Source organism: Triturus cristatus, chromosome 4_1, assembly GCF_964204655.1.
Source record: "Triturus cristatus chromosome 4_1, aTriCri1.1, whole genome shotgun sequence".
Classification (NCBI taxonomy): domain Eukaryota; kingdom Metazoa; phylum Chordata; class Amphibia; order Caudata; family Salamandridae; genus Triturus; species Triturus cristatus.
Window position 1 is genome coordinate 245435065 of NC_140585.1, and position 20859 is coordinate 245455923.

The window sequence follows — 20859 nt, forward strand, 5'->3', positions numbered from 1 at the left end:
GGGATGGGTTTTCAAACATACTTTGTACACACTATGGCGCCATAGATACACGTTTCTATTACAGTCAGTGCATGTATGTAAGCATGATGCAGTACATTTAAAATAGAAACACATTTAAAAGCATGTCACCTTATTGTAGGCAATGCTCTCTCTCCCCTCACACCCTTCAGACGTTCAACCACATAACATAAACAGAGGTAGAATAGGGCAGAGACTCATACAGATGCCTTCAATCAATGCACATTGTGTATCCTTCAGTCCCAATTCAAATGTCTTGGCAGTACAGGGGAGCCGTAGCACTCCTCAAAGGTTGTGTGCAAGACCACATTAGCTTGTTGTGTTTTGAGCAACATTACCATGCCCATGCAATTATACTTACAAATAGACATTCCTCATGATCTACAGCAGCTTCCATGTCCCTAGGGTGGGGCACAGTACAGAGGTGAGGGCCCACAAGTGCAGAATTGACTAGTAATCTCATTTGTTACTTGAGCTGCCAGTTTGGCTGCTGCATTTTTATGGATGGACAGGGTCTAGTCTGATGAATTTTGAATCAATACTGCAGCCATACATACCATCATGAGACAACACTGCTTCACTAATAAAGTAACTCAATCAAACATGCTATGCTCTATTTCATAGGAAACTTGACTTTCACTGTCAACCTTCCTCTTTTCATTTTAAATACTCAAGTTACATCTCTGCCAATAGAAATGGAGGAAAAGTATTTGGCACGCATAGGAACCAATGACAAGCCAGGAAATAGAGGGGTCAGGATGTAAGTCCCTTTTAAGGTTATATTAAAAACAATAGATTTATCAAGCAAAGCGCAAGCGCTGTGCAGGCGAAACCTAATCCATCAGCAATGTAGCAGAGCGTCAACTGCAGCTGTTTCTTAAACAATGAAGTAATTCATTAATAACTGGCTTACACAGCTCAACTTGTCAGATTCTCTCCTTCACTCTTCCAACACCAGTTCCTGGACTCAACATTCACTCAAGCCTCTCATTCAAAGACTCTATCAAAATAATTGTCCAGAGATGCTGGTACCAGATTAAACCCCCACCCATGACCTTTCGCTCTACTGTGCAAGGGCGTGTTCTTGTCCAGACTGATAGAGGCAAAACCCAGCTTAACTGAGTCCCAGATACCCCAGTCACACCAGTCAAAGCCATCTTCCAAGCGACTGATAACTCTATCACTGGGGAAGACAAGCAGTGTAAAGTCAATACGCCTGGCTGGCACTTTGAGTCCTGACTAAGTTATTAAAGTGAAAGCCTGAAGCAGTGAAAAAAACACAAAACAAAACTATTACTTTCGGTACACAATAATATGTGAAGATTCAATGTACTTTTGAGATATTAAACAGTCCCTCATGCATTGTAAATACTTCCAAAGAGGCGGAATGATACACCAAACAGCCAATACATGAAGTAAGAGAGAAATCCTCCTATGAGCAGAGCCAAAGCCCGCCCTGTACACATTATAAAGAATCGGTAACAGTAGATCTTGCAGACAGTTGCGTTGTCCAGCTAGACCTAAAAAACAGGATCACACCACTCACACGCTTAGTCGTCTGGACTGATTAAGATTGCAAACATGGCTACCTAGCAGGAAAGTTGTCCTTGGCACCACCGACAGTTCCAATCAGCTAATCAGCTAATCCTAGAAATACCAAAAATAAGCCTCCCCTGCCCTCGACAATGACTTCATCCCACCTTAGATTGACACCCTCACCTCTGAGACTGTAAACATAAATATGCTGCACTCATTTTAACTCATTGCAACAGAATGCTTTGATGCTGCTGCCCCCCCCCTCTGCTGTTCTCAGCATCCCTGTGCCCCCATCAATGCTCCATGCAAATACCCATCTTCTATGGGACCCTACAGGTGTGACTCTGTAAAGAGCATGCAGTGATCTTAATAGGTCAGACCCATGTACCGTGTCCCACTGTCATCTAGGAATATGTTCCTGATATATCAGTATCCAAAGAGTTCCCTACTTAAGAGCCAATTATGGTATTTTGCAGTGATCTGCTGAAGTTCCCTCCTGGAGAACAGGGGCCTGGCTACCTGCATGTCTGAAATCAGGAACTCGGCTTTAATAGTGATTTACATCAAAATTCTGAAGATATATGTACACAAATAACCAGGTACACGTTGATGTGTTTATTGTTATGGTACACATTCTAAACCTATTTCACATATCTCCGACTAGAAGTGCTCTGTCGTCAGGAGAAGCGAGGAACTAAACATTTAATACGGTGCTTTCCCTTCAACAATATCAACAATATCCTTTTATGTTACAACATATGGCACGGGTGCTTTTATCATACATAATACATTTAAGCCTGAAATATCTATATGCAAACATGTGTCACCTAAAAGTATATATTGGATCATATTCCACACCAAATCTTCCATCTTTACTATCTCTTTTCACAAACTGTGAAGAGCAACACGCCAGTTGTGAGGCCCATCTCTCTGTTGCTTGACCATACCCTTGTTGTTTCATATAAAACCCACATCGCCTCCAAATTCGAAGCCTGGTTTTTGCTTTGAGTGACTGTAGTGTGTTGACGAAAACTCATCTATAAATTGATGGGAGCCTGCCGGCTGGGAAAGTGGTGGAAAGACAGGATGAGCCAGGTGTAGAATATAAAGCACTTTAAGAGGTACCGCGGCAAACCCAATGTAACCTTCCCAAGGTCAGTGGCGGCGTCCACAAAACTGCAGTGGGGGGCGTTGGATGGTCTTGCTGCCCACATGTCGGTGCTCTCTGCACTCCTGTTGGTGTCCTAGCAGCTCCCCGCCCAATTCAGATGCTGCTCTCATAGCATGAGAGCAGTGCGAGGATTGGTCTGAGTGGCCTCATTTGCCACTCAGACGGTGCCTTAGTGCCTGTGGCATTTCTACAATCCGGCTGTGCAACACAGCCTGGTTGGAGAAATCTGCGTGCGTATGTCTGTTTGGCCAGCCTAAGACAGCTGGCCAAACCGACATGCGCACTTTACAGTGCACCCTCCTCCCTGCCATGCCTGGGCACCCCGTACAAGTCCCCCAGGCTCAATCCATCAGTGGAAATTATAATATTGTTATATTATCAATTTATTTTCCACTGACTGACTCAGTGGGGTGAAGCTCCTCTGCCATTACGGAGGAGCTGCCCGTGCTAAGGTCATCACTGCCTCCACCCATTGTACGATGAACCACCCACTATGATACCAACATGACCTACCCAACTACAACACCGATGAATTTCACCCAGAGACCACATCTTAAATAGGCTTGTCTTTGTAAATATAACTATGAAGTAAATACTGTCACTAAGGTTATTTGAAAATGTCCGCCATGTACAACACCGGCATATTGACTACACAGGGGATCTTCTTTCCTCCTCCACCTTCACTGGAATTATATTGTTTCCATTCCCTCTGGATCCTTCTCCCCATGCACACATTTCCCAATGCACACTACCCTAATTGAGAGCTATCACTGTGTCCATGTTCTTTGGCCCCATCCTCTCGTTTAACATATTACTTCCAGCTATCTCTGCCTGCTTACACTCCAAAGACTATCTCTGTTGACCTTTCAGCCGCATTTTTAACAAACCCGTGTATCCTTTCTACAATTCCATTCCCATTGAGTTAACATGTAAGTGATTACAGAGTGCATCCTCAAACTCCTCCATAAATACCATCCTTTCAATAGTGCAGAAATGTAAACCCTTATTGGTGACCAAGTTACATGGAGCACTTTTACACGAGAAAAATGTATGTAAGCTTCCTCCAAGTAGACCACCACCACTAGCATCAAGCGAGTGCCATTGCAGCCTTTATGCGGAGGAGACAGCCTAAAATTCCATGCTGACATCTTAGTAATTCATCTCACTTCTTTGAATATCTGACTACCTTCATGCTGAAAATGATAGGGTCAAACGACTTTAATGGTAGAAAATGAAAGTCGCTAGATGCATAACTACTTAACGTAGTGTGTATATGACCACGATATGTTTCATTACAATTTGGGAGCGATTGATAGAATACTCATAGTTTACTGGGCCCTGATGTATAATGTACCTGACTGATTCCCCAGGGGTGTTCATATTAGGAACATGCTGATGGACTCATTAGCATCCGCACTGGACCCCATGGGGACACTCACACTGGACATATCGGCATGGTTGATACTGATGGAGCAGGTAGTGCAAACTTTTGTATACCTCCTCTATTTTGCATGAAAATATTAACTGAATAACCTACTTATTATAATTTACTAATTGTGTGCTGTGATATATTAAAATTAACCAATTTGCATACACAAATTACACGTGGGAACTTGCTATTTGCATGGCAAAAATAATTCTAATAAGTAAAATATGTACGCATACTAATTGTAGTATATGTGGTAATTAGATATCGCATGATTTATGTTGCTTTGTGACGTTTGCATCTTCGTGGAGGACCATAAAGGTGAATATATTGCTTTAAATGTCGCTATATGCTAGGAAAATACTAATACATGAAGGGATTAGTGAGGGTATAGCATTAGCAGCATCATTTATTTGTATTAATTACTCTTTTGTGTTTGTTTCGCTTAAGTTGACATTTGGGCCTATCAAAACATGGCGGCAGAAGCCGAGTTCAGACGTGGCCACCGTCTCGTGAAGCGCGAAGTCTACTGCGCAGACTCGGATGGCTCAGTGAACTTCCTAACGACCTCTGTACATGCCGTTCCTGTCAAGGATAGGTTATTGGTGGACTGCCAAAGACCCCAGAAACTTGGAACTGGTAAAAATGAACAATAGACGCTTAGTAGAAACTTTGCAACAATCAGAATTGGAGCATCACCGGAAACATATCAGCAAAATCCGTGTGAACCTGGACTGTCCAAAATCGGACGTTTTCCCCTGATCAATTGAAATCTTTCTCTGCCCAAAAATGTTTCATGTTATCCTGAAAATTATTATAAAAAGAGTAATAGAATAGGGAGGAGCAGCTACTCTATGACATTCGGCGGTTACTATGACTGCACACCCTCTTTGACCCCACAGGCGATGACGGATGCTGGCACGACTTCTGGTCCTTTGACGATTTTTGGGACTGTAACGTGCTGAACAAAGGATTTTCGGACTCCAAGCTTTGGCCTGCTTACCATCAACCAATCCAACTAATTGGTCCGATCGACCAAGTGGGCGGAGTGCCTTGATGTTTAGGATTAGGAATCTATAGGTGGCGAATGTTAATGTATATGTTATAAAATAACTGTTCTTTCCCTATAGGTTATAAGGTACCCCCACCCACATGTCCAGCGCATCGTTCCCCCTCCTGTGTGCAGACCTGTGAAAGAGAACGTGCAAGTGTTGGTGTTATGGGCCCCACCAATGAATGTGTGTGTGAATGAGTTAGTGTGACGGCGGGTCTGCGAAGCAGGGAGGATTTTGTAAATTTCGCCCCCTTTGGTCTGGCGCTGGATCAATACCACGATTTGCTTTATTCTTGACTTTGGCACTGGGAAGTGTGTTTGTTCATTGTATTGCATCACACTTACAATGTATGCATTGCCCGCTGTTTTGGAAAACAATTATTTTTAAATGGAAGTCAATAATTATGTCAGGTGTCTGGTGGGATAATTCTGATTTATAGGATCAATTCTCAGAGAAACATGAATGTCCTTAGAGTTTGCGATAATCCCGGTCATGGCACATGGAGTTCAGGAAGGGCCTTAGGTAGGCATTAGAGTCATGCTTAAGCCGGACAGCTATTGGCAGGGGAGAATGAAAATTCTCTGTTCTCCATGGGCCAAGGATAGGGCAGGTGGAACCTGCAAAGAGTTCTAATCTAATGAACCTTTGCCAATCATGTTGGACTGGCGCTGTACATATAGTTTTGCACTAAACGAAAGTGAGGTTTGGTATTAGATTTTTTAATTGGTTTGAGAGTAGCCCAGTTTCAATGGTAGACATTTGCACCTTTCGAATAACTCAGCTAGAGCCACAGTTCTAGAAAATAACCTTGGGACTTAGAAGAGGAAAGAGGACAGACTTTAACCCTCAGGGACACAGGAATCAGCAAGTTGCTGGATGCACTACATTTTATTTGATGTTGCTATTGAGTGCATGAAGTAAATGAGGGTTTTGGACTTAACTGGCCCAGTCCGGCCTCTCATCTGGGTCTCTTTTTCTGCAGGCCTTTTAGCATAGGAGAAAGCCTAGCTGTCCGGCAGCGGCGGGGAGACAGATGGAGGGAAGAGCTCTGTGAAGGATGACCTGAAGAACAGGAAAAACATACAAATATTTTTGGGAAGCTACTGCTCCTGAGTTTAACACCATCTTGCAGAGGAGAGCTTCAGAGTTGAGTTGATGATTTGGACCTTTGAAATCAGCTCATCGTGGCTCTGCAACAACATGCTTCCAACTCATCCTGAAAGCTCAAACACCAGCCCATAGTTCAGTGGGAATCAACCTTCAGTATACTGCTAGAATCATCAAGGTCAACCCATCCTCACCAACCAGAGAACCAGAGGACTTCTCTGTGACTCAAACTACAGGCACCAAAATTTAAAACAGCTAACTGGGTAAGGAGGCAGACTCCAGTTGCCCACAATAATGAACATTTTAATTACACCGGAGTAATCAGAGCAATTTCAATAATTACACATTACTCTTGTGATGCAAAATTACGTGATAACACCACTTTGAATAATTAAGGGTAATTTGGGGCAAACATTCTACAGCAGGAGCACAGAAACAATGAACTAAGAAAGAGAGAGAGTGAGCGTCTGCTGGCTACTGCTGTTCATGTCCTGTAGCGTTTAATATCATTTTCTTAGCTCAAAGGCATCCTTGGGCTCATGTGGGACGTGAGGGTGCATTTTCCAACAACAATATAGCACTAAATTCTGGATTACGTTTCTTAGACAATTACACATACTTACACACAATTTTGCAGTAATTACAGTGTAGAGAATTACTCCAGTTACACCCACCCCTAACAGCCAAGGGAACCCCATGCACACCTACAAGTTCACACCAGACCGCTGTGCCTTGATGCCTTCTTCCACGATTCCCCCCTCATACCGAGGTGCCAATTACGATCCGTTAAAAATTTTCCCCGTACGACTCGTATCGGGTCTTTTTACCGTACGAATCGTACAAGTGCCGTACAAACTGCCAATTACGAATCGCATGGGAAAAAGACCATATGAATCGCATTGGGAATAATTCCCCACGCGTCCTCGGGTCGGAAAATGTGTCCGACACGTCCTCGGACGAATCACCGTACAAATGTGAAAAGTGAAGTCCGACCGCGGAATCACGATCCATCCCGTGCGTCAGAAGTTACAACCGTATGGAAAAAACACCGTCCGCACCGAACACCCATAGCAACCATGGAGACATGTGCCCGCATACGCGCCGACCCCCCCAGCCCCCGTACGTATGCGCCGACCCCCCCCCAGCCCCCGTATGTACGTGTCGAACCACCCTGTGTATGTACACCCGTGTACGTGTCGTACCCCCCCCTGTATGTACACCCCTGTATGTGTCGTACCCCCGTGTATGTACACCCCTGTACGTGTCGTACCCCCGTGTATGTACACCCGTGTACGTGTCGTACCCCCCCCTGTATTTACACCCCTGTACGTGTCGTACCCCCCCTGTATGTACACCCCTGTACGTGTCGTACCCCCCCTGTATGTACACCCCTGTACGTGTCGTACCCCCCGTGTATGTACACCCCTGTACGTGTCGTACCCTCCCGTGTATGTACACCCCTGTACGTGTCGTACCCCCGTGTATGTACACCCGTGTACGTGTCGTACCCCCCGTGTATGTACACCCCTGTACATGTCGTACCCCCCCCTGTATGTACACCCCTGTACGTGTCGTACCCCCGTGTATGTACACCCCTGTACGTGTCAAACCCTCCCGTGTATGTACACCCCTGTACGTGTCGTACCCCCCGTGTATGTACACCCGTGTATGTGTCGTACCCCCCGTGTATGTACACCCCTCTACGTGTCGTACCCCCCTGTATGTACACCCCTGTACATGTCGTACCCCCGTGTATGTACACCCCTGTACGTGTCGGACCCTCCCGTGTATGTACACCCCTGTACATGTCGTACCCCCGTGTATGTACACCCGTGTACGTGTCGTACCCCCCGTGTATGTACACCCCTGTACGTGTCGTACCCCTCCGTGTATGTACACCCCTGTACGTGTCGTACCCCCGTGTATGTACACCCCTGTACGTGTCGTACCCCCCGTGTATGTACACCCGTGTACGTGTCGTACCCCCCGTGTATGTACACCCGTGTACATTAGAGTCGTACCCCCACCACAACATTCTAAGTACGGAGCGCACCCCAGGCCCCAACATCACAACCGCATGTACGAGTCGTACCAAGCCACACACAAGGACAGCACTGTACAACAAAATGGCCCATGTACACACCATACACACGCTAAAAACGCACGTACACAACCAGGACAAACCAAAACATTGGGAATAATTCCCCACGCGTCCTCGGGTCGGAAAATGTGTCCGACACGTCCTCGGACGAATCACCGTACAAATGTGAAAAGTGAAGTCCGACCGCGGAATCACGATCCATCCCGTGCGTCAGAAGTTACAACCGTATGGAAAAAACACCGTCCGCACCGAACACCCATAGCAACCATGGAGACATGTGCCCGCATACGCGCCGACCCCCCCAGCCCCCGTACGTATGCGCCGACCCCCCCCCAGCCCCCGTATGTACGTGTCGAACCACCCTGTGTATGTACACCCGTGTACGTGTCGTACCCCCCCCTGTATGTACACCCCTGTATGTGTCGTACCCCCGTGTATGTACACCCCTGTACGTGTCGTACCCCCGTGTATGTACACCCGTGTACGTGTCGTACCCCCCCCTGTATTTACACCCCTGTACGTGTCGTACCCCCCCTGTATGTACACCCCTGTACGTGTCGTACCCCCCCTGTATGTACACCCCTGTACGTGTCGTACCCCCCGTGTATGTACACCCCTGTACGTGTCGTACCCTCCCGTGTATGTACACCCCTGTACGTGTCGTACCCCCGTGTATGTACACCCGTGTACGTGTCGTACCCCCCGTGTATGTACACCCCTGTACATGTCGTACCCCCCCCTGTATGTACACCCCTGTACGTGTCGTACCCCCGTGTATGTACACCCCTGTACGTGTCAAACCCTCCCGTGTATGTACACCCCTGTACGTGTCGTACCCCCCGTGTATGTACACCCGTGTATGTGTCGTACCCCCCGTGTATGTACACCCCTCTACGTGTCGTACCCCCCTGTATGTACACCCCTGTACATGTCGTACCCCCGTGTATGTACACCCCTGTACGTGTCGGACCCTCCCGTGTATGTACACCCCTGTACATGTCGTACCCCCGTGTATGTACACCCGTGTACGTGTCGTACCCCCCGTGTATGTACACCCCTGTACGTGTCGTACCCCTCCGTGTATGTACACCCCTGTACGTGTCGTACCCCCGTGTATGTACACCCCTGTACGTGTCGTACCCCCCGTGTATGTACACCCGTGTACGTGTCGTACCCCCCGTGTATGTACACCCGTGTACATTAGAGTCGTACCCCCACCACAACATTCTAAGTACGGAGCGCACCCCAGGCCCCAACATCACAACCGCATGTACGAGTCGTACCAAGCCACACACAAGGACAGCACTGTACAACAAAATGGCCCATGTACACACCATACACACGCTAAAAACGCACGTACACAACCAGGACAAACCAAAACAACACAAGAATACACCATTCGAATGGCACAAAGCCACTAAACATGTCCAACAACCACTAAAACAACACATTCACTGACCTGCAACTGCCAAAAACAAACAGAGGCCCAAAACACCACCACTCCTTATAACACACCCACCCAAACTTCAAACACAGCCACACCCACCAATGGACCAATAAAAAGGGCCCACACACACAAACCATGAGCCTTTGCAACAGACTGCTGCCAGACTCCACAGACAACCAACAGCACCAAACTAGAACCTTTACTACACCTTACACTTCCACACCTTCACACACACACCTTCACAAACACCCCCTCATCACATTCACACACACACCTGCACAACCACACCCACACACCCACAACCATCCACACCCCCCCCACCATCCACACCCACACCCCTCACCATGCCCACTAACAAGAATCCAAAGTTCAGTAACCGAGAGTTGGAGGTCCTTGTCGATGAAATCCTCAGAGTCGAGCCACACCTCTTTGGAACATTGGTCAGACAGACCAGCATTTCAGCAAAAACAGCCATGTGGCAGACCATCGTCGATGCTGTGAATGCTGTTGCGGACACCAGAAGGAACAAGCAGGAATGCCAAGCCAGGTGGTACGATCTGCGGAGGAGGGTCCGAGCCAAGATGACGGATGAACACAACCAGGCCAACGTCACTGGAGGAGGGCCGTCCCGCAGACCCGTACACTACCATCCCTGGGAGGAGAGGGTGATGGCCATACTGCCGGTGGAGGCAGTTGAAGGATTAGGAGGACTCCGAGACCCGGGTGAGTACACGCACCTCACATGGGGGGAACGTCATCCACAACCAAACTCACAAACAGGCACGCAACCACCCCAAGCTATCGCATGACTCAACCACACTCCATGAACACGCACATGCCACTGGCGCCACCATGCCCCATGCACCCAGCTGGACAATGTCAAGTCACAGGCCACAGAAGACACCAACACATGACACGGTAACCCGGATGGCTGGAGGGTGTGCCCCAAAAATCACATAGTGCAACTCAGAAGCAGACAACAATGCCCTCTGCCCATATGGCCTAGGTCACAGCCAGACAAACAGTGTGTCCCCACACAGGAAAGACTCACCAGCAAATGGCGGACGCCTTGCATTAACACATGGGGGTGAAGGCACTGTTTTGCACATGACAGCAGCTAATGAACAGCCAACACTGTGAAAGAGTGGCAGCACACACCACCACAGCAGCAGTGCAGACACAGACACTACACCCAATGGGTGCCTGGAGATCAGAAACAAACTCACATCAACAAGCCAAGGGCCATTCAAAGATCTGCTAACAGTGTGTGCCCAGGAAGCTGGGCTGAGGTGACAGAGGGTGACACACAGAGGGAGGGAGAGGGGGACAGAGAGGGAGGGAGAGGGGGACAGAGAGGGAGGGAGACACAGGGAGACGGACAGAGGGAGGAGGCCGACACACAGAGGGAGGGAGAGGGGGACAGAGAGGGAGGGAGAGGGGGACAGAGAGGGAGGGAGACACAGGAAGACAGACAGAGGGAGGAGGCTGACACACAGAGGGAGGGAGAGGGGGACAGAGAGGGAGGGAGAGGGGGACAGAGAGGGAGGGAGACACAGGGAGACGGACAGAGGGAGGAGGCTGACACACAGAGGGAGGGAGAGGGGGACAGAGAGGGAGGGAGACACAGGAAGACGGACAGAGGGAGGAGGCTGACACACAGAGGGAGGGAGAGGGGGACAGAGAGGGAGCGAGAAAGGGACACACAGGGAGAGCAAATCAGCCTTGTGGTGTGTGGGAATGTCTGCTCGTCAGCAGGTGGACTGCGTGCATGTAGACAAGGGTGGCCAGTGCCAGCACCCCCTCTCTCCTCCATGGCAAAACACAGGGCCATGTCACAACCTGTGCACGAGCACAACGACAGCTACCTGCATCATTGAAGTGTGTGGAACAACTTCATGTGCCCACGTACAGTGCAACACGGAAGGCGCCAATGCACGGCTCGCCACACCTGCCCACTCCACTGCTGACTGCAGTCACACTTGACGCAGCAAGTAAGACTGTGCCACACATAGTTAAAGTCGCCAAAGCTGTGCCCAAGGGACACACCCTTGCACAAGTGCACTGTGAGTGGAATGCAAGACAGATCCAAATTCCCAGAGGAAATGTGCCAACTTTGAAACGAATGAAACATGGATGTTGCATGGAACAAAATTAACATTGTCTCTCTCACACACAGGTCAACCTCGTGGTTCACCCCCCAACACTGGGGGGGGAAGACTCACAGGACCCGGCTCTGCGGGAGGCCGATCCCACCGGCAGCGACGACTCTCACCACTCTGTGGACGACCCCGACCAACCTGGCCCCTCTGGTGTCCAACGACCTGCAGCACCTGCGTCAGGTACAACGGGGCCAACCACCACCCCCACTCCTGTCACATCCCAGGAGACACCCAGGATCCCTGCCCCACCACCACAAAGCAGCCAGTCTGTCCAGGAGGGACAAGGTTCTCCGGGCACCCAGGAGGAGGCAGGCAACACCGCAAATGCCATCCCTCAGGGGTCCCGGAGACCCGATGTGTCCACAACGGCAGGCCAGGAGCAAGTGGGCAGGGGTGGTGGGAGTGGAGGACGGCGGAGGCGCCAGCCTGACCAGTTGGCTGGGGAATCGGTGTATTCCCATGTCCGAAACATCCTGGACGCATACCGGCAGGACACCACGGGCATGGCCCAGGTTGTGTCCACCCTCAACGATATGAAGGGGACCCTCGATGAGATCAAGACCCAGCAGGCCCAGCAACATGCGGAGCAACATGCCTGTCTACTGCAACACCAACGGAGGATGGAGGACAGACAGGCTGAGCTCGTGACGGTGTTCACGGGAATTCACAGTACACTCCGTCGGATGGCCGACAACATGGGCAACCCTCCCTGTACAGCAACAGTCATGCGCAGAGATCAGGGATCATGTCGAGTGTCCTGGGGGGCACCCAGGTATGTGTAGACAGGTGGCAGAACCATGTCCTGCAAGCTTGAGTCTGGTGGATGCAGAGCATGGGGGCCTGGCCAACGTTGGATGCATGGGGATGGCACATGTCACAATACCCACACAGTCATGGACATCATGCACAATACACAGTCTAATCCCACACACACAGCTTGCATCTTGCTACTCGACACATAGACACATAGCCACTATCAGGGAAAACCATGCCAGACATGCCGGATGCACCGTGGCAACATACCAGCATTGACTGAGAAGAGGCACCTTGGAGGCATAGGGACACCTTTATTAGTCATGTATTCGGGATTGCAGAGGCAACTCGAAGTACACATGAACAGTTCATGTGGAGTAACATGTGGGTCCAACACTGGCACCCCCCTTCTGCAGCACAAATGCGTGATAGCCATGGAACTGGCACACAAGTGTCGGCTAACAGCTAAACACCCCCAGCTGCTCACGGAGAGCCTGCCATACACCATTGATCCGCTGATGTGGAAGTCCCACAGCATGTCAAGCCAATGCAAACCGTATGTGTCCGAGGGCAGTGTTACACACATTGATGCCATCATCACAATCCACTATCCCATCACAGATGACTGTCAACAAGTCTGACCATCTATTCAGGTGTACCCAGCTGCATGTAATGTGTACCATGGTGATGCAACATGTCTGCAGAGGAACCAAACATCGACAGGGGCAGTGTGCATACATCGTGAACAACTGCCACACCCAATACACCCCTGATGCATCCCTTACCCTAAGGAGACTTCCAAACGTGTCCGTGCCTGTAACGCTGAGTCAGCACATGATGACGTGTCCATGAGGAATAGCAGTGCCACAACAATGCAAGCAGCAGACGGCATGCGCAAGTACCTGGGGAAGAGAGACACACAAGAAGTCAACCACAAAAAGCACAGCCACTTGCATGTGCATGTACTCGACACATGTATGGATGACAACATGCTAGGTCACAATTATGACTGGGGAAATACAACCATCACTGGCACCATCACTCCAGTGACACACCCACACACACCTCTGACTCACGTGCCATACATGCAGGTGGAGACACACATCGCAACACATGCCACACGGGGACCAATGCGTGCACACTCAGACACTGGTACTCACCACTAAGCAAAGAAGTCGCGTATGAGCCGAGTCCGGATGTCCTCTTGCGGCTCCACATCCTCCACATCACTAGCCCCATTGCCAAGCCCTTCGTCCTCCACGGGTGGATGGTCTTGGTCATCTTGATCCAGGATGAGTGGCACAGCTTTCTCAACTGCCATGTTGTGCAGCATGCAGCAGACCATGAAGAATTTGTAGACCTTCGCCGGGGCATATGGGAGTGCGCCGCCGGTCTTGTGTAGGCACCTGAATCGGCTCTTCAGGAGGCCAAACGTCCTCTCTATCACTCGCCTTGTCCGGCCATGGGCGGTGTTGTAGCGGAGCTGGGCCGGCGTGATGGGGTTGCGGAGAGGTGTGATCAGCCATGGCATGTTGGGATAGCCAGCGTCCCCTACATGGAAAGCACATGGACATAAGCAGGACAGGAGAAGCGGTCGTGCTGGAAGTCTACGCAAAATACAGGACAGACAGAGTGTACCCACCAACAACACATGCTCGTTCGTTGCGCAGCTGCGTCATCATTTCAGGCACCCTGCTACGCCTCATGATGTAGGCATCGTGTGCTGATCCTGGAAAACGAGCACAGACATGTGAAATCACCATGTTGGACAGACACACCACAAGGGCATTGATGGAGTGGTAGTGCTTGCGATTCCGGTACGCTACCTCCTGTGCCTGTGGTGGTACCAAAGCAACATGTGTCCCATCTATGGACCCAATGACATGGGGCATCCCTCCCAGGGCATAGAATCCACGCTTGACCCCAGTCAACATTTCAGGGGTAGGAAAATGGATGAAGTCATCCAGGTGATTCAACATGGCCTCTAAGAAATCATGCAGCACACGGCAGAACATGCTCTGAGACATGCCACCAACATGAGCTATGGTATTTTGAAAGGTACCCGTGGCTAGAAAATGTAGGGCTGCCATTACCTTCAGCTTGGGTGTCAGTGCCGTAGGATACCTGTGCAGCGGTTGCAGGTGTGGTGCCAGTCTCACCGTCAAATCCAGAATCAACCGTTGGGGGAAGCGGTAGCACCGGATTCAGTCATTCTCCCGCATGGCAGCCAAGTCCGGAATTGGTCGGGGAAGAGGCGGCGCTCTGCAGTAATTTGGAAGTGACAAGGAAGAGTGAGTGCACCACAACAACAATTAATTTGTACTGAGCACATGTTAATCTGTCTATACACATATGCTACATACGGAGTCAGGTATGTGCCACATGCCCTGGACACGTATGGCTGCCAGGTGACACTCCTACCAAGACCCAGCTACACACGGAGATTGTGAACCTCCACATGCCATGGCATGGGATTAGCTGTGTCCCAGTGTAAGTGAACAGCCAGACGCAACACAGGAGTGACATACATCCACACATCAGCAGAAGTAGGATGTCGATTGCAGAGACTGGTAGCGGAACACTAGAGCCACAGGTCACATGACATTACACTAGGACAGCCCACACACCTTGCCATGAAGGTGTACATGTCATGACTCACCACACATTCATAGAGAGGATGCAGACATGTCCTTGTTACGCTACTCCGTGTCCCATGCATACATACGCACCTCACATCCGATACCACATGTGGCATGGTGTGCGGAACAGTGTGCAATGTCAATCTACACACAGACACATGTTGGTTGCTGCAACAGCTGCAGCATTTGAGGGAGCTCCAACATCAACCTAATGGGAACCCCCCACACATACATGACATAGTCACATCGTGCACCGTGGGTAGTGACATGTCAGGTGTGGTAACCCCTGTCCCGGGCATCAGGGGACACTTCCGTGTGTTGGTGTCCGTGCCATGCCAGTGACGCTCATCACAAGTGTGCAGTACGACATGCACACATGTCATAGGAGTTAAGGGCATGCCTGGCACACATTGCACTGTCACACATTACATGTGTACACATCTCATCATACATCTGGTGCCTTCTCGACTCAGGAGTAATGTGCCACATCACAGCCTGTCACACCTGTGCCCCACACATGTAGTACTGCCCAGACAATGCCTTGATGTCCATCCATGGACAAGTATGTCAGCCCTATTCCTTCCTGTGTGCTGCCTGTCACCACTGTGATGTGTGAAAACCATTACTGCTGCTAAGAGTGCCTGTGTACGTTCCCATATCACTATGGGAGTGCTGCCGTATGTGTACCCATAGTGATGGCGAGCGTACAGGCGTGTGTATGGGCCGTACCACTACGAGTACGCATACGCGAGGACACCCAAAGTGATAGTGAGCGTACAGGCGTGTGTACGGGCCGTACCACTACGAGTACGCATACGCGAGGACACCCAAAGTGATAGTGAGCGTACAGGCGTGTGTACGGGCCGTACCACTACGAGTACGCATACACGAGGACACCCATAGTGATAGTGAACGTGCGCACGCGTGTAGGGGCCGTACCAGTATGCGTACTCATAGTGGTACGGCCCGTACACACGCCTGTACGGGCCGTTGCTATGCATTTGGGATGCCCTAGGGGCCCGGAACGCACCGTACCTGTGTGTGAAGCTCACTTTTACATAGGGGACACATGAGGGACAAGTATTAAGGCCTACATGCATGCTGGTTGTCATGGAGACCAAGTTTTAAGTTTGAATTTGTTCTGGAAGGTGCACAGCAGAAGTCAGTTGGAATGAATCTACTTTGTTGCAATGTGGTTCTGGAGTTGACATCATGCTCAAGAAAAAAACACAATAAGAACCCACTGACTGTGCTAGGTTTGAAGGGATTGGAGGAAACATAGGATGCAAATGTGAGTGACCAATCACTCTGTACTCCTGTGCATGAAACAGGCCAGCAAGGCAGATATAAGGCAGCCAGGTCGATTCTACCACACTGCTGCTGCTCCTGATTCCCTGGAACCATGTCAAGGTCTGTGGAGAGGTCACAGCCATTCACCCTGGAGGAGAACCTGGCATTGCTGGATGTGATCCTCCCGCAGTACCCCCTGCTGTATGGGCGACCAGGGTATCAGGTGAGTGCAGAGGCTACTAGCACAGACTGTGTCCCTTTTTTGTGACTGTGACTTCTGCCATTGTGTCCAGGTGTGACACACATGCTATGTACTGTAGGGGAGGTCCCAGGGGGGGGGGATGCCAGATGTCTCCCAGCAGTGCCCAGACAGAGGAGGGGTGGGTGCAGAGTCCTCCCAGCAGTGCCCAGAGGCAGGAGGGATGTGTGCAGAGTCCTCCCAGCAGTGCCCAGACATAGGAGGGGTGGGTGCAGAGTCCTCCCAGCAGTGCCCAGAGTCAGGAGGGGTGTGTGCAGAGTCCTCCCAGCAGTGCCCAGAGGCAGGAGGGGTGGGTGCCTATCACTCCCAGCAGTGCCCAGAGGCAGGAGGGGTGGGTGCCTATCACTCCCAGCAGTGCCCAGAGTCAGGAGGGGTGGGTGCCTATCACTCCCAGCAGTGCCCAGAGTCAGGAGGGGTGTGTGCAGAGTCCTCCCAGCAGTGCCCAGAGGCAGGAGGGGTGGGTGCTTATCACTCCCAGCAGTGCCCAGAGACAGGAGGGGTGGTTGCCTATCACTCCCAGCAGTGCCCAGAGACAGGAGGGGTGTGTGCAGAGTCCTCCCAGCAGTGCCCAGACATAGGAGGGGTGGGTGCCTATCACTCCCAGCAGTGCCCAGAGGCAGGAGGGGTGGGTGCAGAGTCCTCCGAGCAGTGCCAAGAGACAGGAGGGGTGGGTGCCTATCAGTCCCAGCAGTGCCCAGAGTCAGGAGGGGTGGGTGTGATGCACAGTGTGAGCCTTTATAATTGATTGTGTCTTTGCCCTCATTCCACCTGTGTACTTTCACTGGCACGTACTGCTTTTGCCCTTCCCCAGAGGAGTATGTCCCTATGGCAAAGGTGCAATGCGTTGGCTGCATGACATGCCTTGTTGTAACCAGCTAATTTGTTCTCATATGTGTCTCTGTGACATGTTGCAGGTGTATTGATGTAGTGTCACTTGTTCATCCTCACAGGTCTGCCAAGGAGCAGATCTGGCTGACCGCCGTCAGTGCCGTGAGGAGTGCGGATGGTCGGAAGCGGCGCCTGTCCCAGGTGAGGAAACGCTGGCAGGATATCCGGTGCTGGACGCGGAGGATCGCACGGGTCCTGCTGGGGGACTCACCTGAGAGCCATAAGAACCGCGGGCGCCGCCGTCTCTCCCACATCCACAAGCGTGTGCTGGCGGTGGTATTTCCAGACTTGGACAGGCGCTTACAGGAGATGCAGCAACAGGAAGGGGGTAGGTACATGTGTGTTTGTTGTGTTTCACCAGCATTTGTAAGTGCACTGTTCCATGGATGCACTGCCAGGGTTTAATGGTGCTGTGCAGATCCTGTTACCCACAGTATTGCAGTGCTCTCCTGCCTCCCTTCCCCTCCTTGCAATGTGTTCCCTGGTCTGTGTGAAGTCACTCCGTCACAAGGTTATGTAGCCTTGCACCTTTTCCACGTGTACAATGCCTGCAGCATCATGTGTGGGGGTGGTGTGTAACAGGTTTTGGGACCTTGCCTGTGCCCTGTCCAGTTCTGGTCTTGTGGGTTCCATGTCAGTTGGCACTAATGCTGAGTCCAGACATGGGAGTTAGTCTCTCAAGTATGAGGCCTTACAGCACGCATGTCCTATGTGGTGGCCTGTGACATGATGTGCATGAGTGTACGGTACGCATAGTGCGGGGATGGTAGCGTGTGTTGCAGTCATTCCCATTCAGGAGCATGGAGTTGTGTGGCCACTACTGTCCCCAGGGGCATATTTTCCTAGGTATCATGTGTGTAATCCGAATATGTCGACAATCTCTGTGTCTACAGCATAGGTTGTGCTCTGTGCCATTGTCCCCTGGCCAAATGTATATTGACGTGAAATGTAGTACAAGTGTCCACTGTACAGCCTGACCTGATATTCCTTGTTCATACTCACGGTGGACATTGCCTGTGTGTCTTGTTACAATCATCTGATGATGCCCATTTGTACATGATTATTTGGACAGGCGCACCTTGGGTATTTTGTGTGCAACCTTGATTTGTTGCATCCCATGTGTATTTCACCCAGACTAAGGGATGTAAGTGCTTCCTGTGTCTCCAAATAATAGTCTCATGTAGGGGGTGGGTGGTGCGGGCATGGCCTTCATGTCACAACCTGATATCTCCTTGCTAGGACTGGCCAGTGTGTGATGTTTGTCTGGACATGCACTCAAGGTGCAGTGGGCCAGTCATGGTGGGCATGTTTTCAGTATAACCTATGCTGCATGTGCCTCTTGTTCCTGGATATGGTCCCTGCTCATCCCTATTTCCTGCCACGCTGTGTGGTGCAGATGCAGTGCCGGATTGTCCCCAGGGCCTTGCTCCTCAGTCAAAATTCCATTCCATCTCATTTGCTATTGTGTCATGCTCTCCATAGTTTTTCGGTGGCATGGTGGGTCAAACAACTGTGTCTTGCATGCCCTACATATGTACCTTGTTTTGTAGATGTAACTCTTCTTTTGTTTCAGGCTATGCACTGTGACCTATGTAGATTGGACTCATGTGACATATGTATACAGGTGTATGATTAATTTCTGTCTCTTCACTCTGCCCACAGCATCGTCGGGGGACACGGAGGGAGACATGGGCACAGACGGAGCAGAGGGACCGAGCACCAGTGCCAGCGGTGACATCGGGGCTGGCACATCAAGTGGGACTGAGGTGGAGGAGAGTGAAGCCGGGGACCTGTCGACTGGCACAACAGAGTATGAAGCTGACGGGTCCGAGGATGATCTCTCCGAGTGGGGGGCGGCTGCACCAGCAGCTGACAGCGGCACTACATCTCGCCCCGCCCCCTCCATTGCCATCAGCCGCCTCCCACTTGCTCGTGTCCCTTCCCAACGTGCCAGGTCACCACATGTCTCCTTCCTGCCAGGCACCGCACCCCCTGCCCCTGTCTCCACTGCTGCCGCCAATGCCGAGTCTGTGGACATCCAGCGGCAGTTGCAGGTTGGTCAGGCTGCGATCCTTAATGTCCTCCATGGCCACAGCCAAGTGCTGCACAACATGGAGGCATACTTGGAGGGCATTCATTCATCGCAGGCTGACCAACGCAGCTTGCTGAGGTCGATAGACTCGACACTGACTGCAGCAGTGGGTCTCCTGCAGCGCTACGTCCCACCCCCTACCCCTGCCCCATCCACACTTCCCCCTCCCATGCCTGTCCCACGTACACCCAGACGTCAGCATGCACCCACCACAACACACACAGGCACCACACCAGCAGGGAAGGTCCACCGCACACCTCCTGACACGCACACACAGGGTGAAGTAGGCACACCCACTGGGTCGGGGGGCAAACGTGTGAGACGCAGCCAGAGTGGGAGTCCGCATTCCACCCAATCCACTCCCTCCAAATCCCCTCCCCTCAGCTCTCCTGGCCACATCTCCCCCAAAGACTCCTTCATGGCAGCTCTGTCCCTGAGCCCCACAGTGACACCACCACGCAAGCGGTCAAGAAAGTCCTCGGTCAGGGTGGTTGATTCCCCCCCCCTGTCTACACCCTCCCCCAGTGGCGCTGCGACCCATCCCTCTGACCCCCCCTCCTTGGGGCCTGTGGTTCCTTCGGGTGCAGGGGATTCCCTGGAGGACCTTGCTAAGGTGTGCAGCGAGATCCTGGCCTCTGCCTTTGGCCCTGCCCCACCCCCTGTGGTGGAGTCCTCCATCCCTGCACTCACGACGCCTACCCTTCACCCTCCTGTCCCTGCTGTGCCTGTTTCTTCCCCCCCACATGATGCGCTCACCCCTGTGGCAGACGACGGAATGTAACTGTGCAGGCAAGCTAGGGGACACGCATCCCACTGTGTCCCCCATCCAGCTTTGACTTCTGGACTGCCCTATGGAAACTACTGCTTTGCTGGTATTGCTGTTGGTGGGGCTGCTACATGGTTTTGGGTGGTGTTCAT